A 2390-nucleotide genomic window follows, 5' to 3' on the forward strand; every position below is an offset into this window, starting at 1 on the left:
ATGTGGGACCCATGAATATCTTTGAATTCAATACTGAGAGTGATCTTCATATTAATCAGACTATGCACATTCAATTTATTTGCTATTCTCCCATAGGTGATAGGTGCATGTATATATAATTAGAGTTTCCATTATTCATGGGAAACTCTTGGGGATAGGAATTTTCCATTTGATGGGCCACAATGTAAGTAGGTTGTGCCCCAAAAATCATTTCCATAGGATGATCCCAACCCTCCGGTCTATAGAAGTTTCCATAATGTGAGTCCCTCTTTAGATTGTAGGGTTAGAATCATTCTTGAGAAAAGCTTTTAAAGCAATCCAAACAGGGCCATAGTCAATTGATCATAAAATAAATGAATAAAAACCATGAGTGGAATGTACTAAAAAAAGAGGGCAAAAATGCCGGTCCCACGATTTCACAAAGAAGATCTAAGAGCCATACGAATTATTGTAATTTTAAAAGAAAAAGTGTGTTGGCCGACATCATATTATCAAGATTTTTTATGGACTTTAGTAAAAATGCATTTCGAGGCTGGCTGTTGCATGATAGAGCACCCACAGAGTCTCACTTTTCAGCAGATTTTGTCTTATTCATCCTAGCAAATCCCATGCTAACTTTCTTGTCCATCAGTATATGACATAAAAACAGTCTCATTAGTGCAACTTAGCTTTCCCAGCATAACAAGATGAAGAAGCGTTGGCCGTGTACAAACATTCAGCTTGCAATTGTGTTGCTGATTTTAGCTTCCATTCACTTCAAGAGATCACAAGCTCAAGCTATCGTAAATGAAAATGTTCAAAAAGGTGGGGGTAAATTTTTACTATGCCCCGGTTTGTTTTGGATCTTGAGAATTGATTTGGGAAGTGAAATATTCACCCAGTTTTTTTTTTTTTTTTTTTTTACTTGGGACAGTCCCTTCAATTGTATTTATGACTACTCTTTTACACTAGAGCGGGCTGTCCCAAGTAAAGAAAAAAGGGTGAATATAACATTCCCCATTGATTTGGAGTCGAAAACAGATTATTGGACAAATTAAATACAATTTTGAGTTCCATAATCAGTTTTGGAGTGAAAATCATTTCTCAAAATCCAAAACAAACAGGGCCAATTTGCACCCAAATTGTTATGTGGGTGTACAATCGAAATTGAACGCTTATTATTTTATCTTGTTTTGCATTTTACTTGGGACAGAACCATGACCTTGATGTCATGATTTATGAATAATCCTGTTTTTCATTTGCCTTTTTTTAAGGTAATGGCGTGATTATATTTATGAGGAGAGCTGCAGTTTTAAGAAGCGGGGATTCGAGTCCTCCTGCTCCAGTAAGCAATGGAAACATAAGCCCAGGGGATCCTCCCGTATAAGTAAAGCCTGCTGAGGCTCTATACTTCTCTAGTCTCAGAAAGATCATCATGTTTTTCCCTTACTTGTTGTAATTTGAATTTCAATAGTTGATGTATTCTTAAGAGATAGACTAGCAAATCGATCTCTCTTGATGAATGAAACTGACCTTACAGAAAATGTTTTTGGCGATCGGAATTGTCGATCTGTTAGGCCATCACAGGGCCACCATGATGCCTGCAAAAATCAATGACTGAAAGGTATTTTTAGGACTTCGTTTTCTTCGTGCTTGATCAATGGTCTAGAATCATTTCATGGGGTGGGATCAAGTGCTATAGGCCAGACTTGTGATGATCAACAATAGTCAAGGACCCCACTGGGTCCAACATGGAGATCCATTGTAGTGTTCCTGCAGAGCTGCTTGGATAGCTTATCTAAGCATTTGCTTCAAAAACTCATGTGACCCACATTTTTGGGGTGATCCAAAGCATTCATTTGAAATGCCCTTCCATGGATAGGGCGTGTACCAAAAATCAGCCCTATAGGATCATCCTAACCCAATCAAAGGTGGAGGGGGAAATGGTCAAACACTGTTTCTGACCATTTTTTCCCTCCACAAATGGCAGGGTTAGGATGATCCTAAAGGGCTCATTTTTTGTAGGGCTCATTTTTGGTACACACCCTATCCATAGAAGGGCCTTCCAAATGAATGCTTTGGATCACCCCAAAAATGTGGGGCCACATGAGTTTTTGAAGCAGCTGCTCAGATAAGCTATCTGAGCAGCTGCCCAAGAACACTTTTCTCATATATATATATATATATATAAGCGTCTTGCATCAAAATATATTTGTGTTGAAATCATTTCCCTATGTATATTTTACATAAGCTTAAAGCGCATCTCCGTCTTCCAAGGGCAACACCACAAGATGTGAAAACCATATTTATGGTCACACCTGCAACAAGCTTAACAAATCCATAAAAAAGGTCTAAGCTCTGTTGTTGCAGCATAATCAATGTTGATTTTAGTAGAAGGCTGAGATTAATAA

At 38.0% G+C, this 2390-nt stretch overlaps 1 long non-coding RNA gene across 1 annotated transcript; it reads left to right on the forward strand.

The window, feature by feature from the left end:
• The first annotated feature begins 649 nt into the window (after positions 1 to 649).
• On the forward strand, positions 650 to 1533 carry LOC143893058 (uncharacterized). The gene is made up of 2 exons (XR_013255698.1): positions 650 to 804; positions 1254 to 1533. It is a non-coding gene; the product is annotated as an uncharacterized LOC143893058 (long non-coding RNA).
• The last annotated feature ends 857 nt before the right edge of the window (positions 1534 to 2390 follow it).

Source organism: Tasmannia lanceolata, unplaced genomic scaffold, assembly GCF_043159265.1.
Source record: "Tasmannia lanceolata isolate RefF3 unplaced genomic scaffold, GAP_Taslan_0.1 ptg000015l, whole genome shotgun sequence".
Lineage (NCBI taxonomy): Eukaryota > Viridiplantae > Streptophyta > Magnoliopsida > Canellales > Winteraceae > Tasmannia > Tasmannia lanceolata.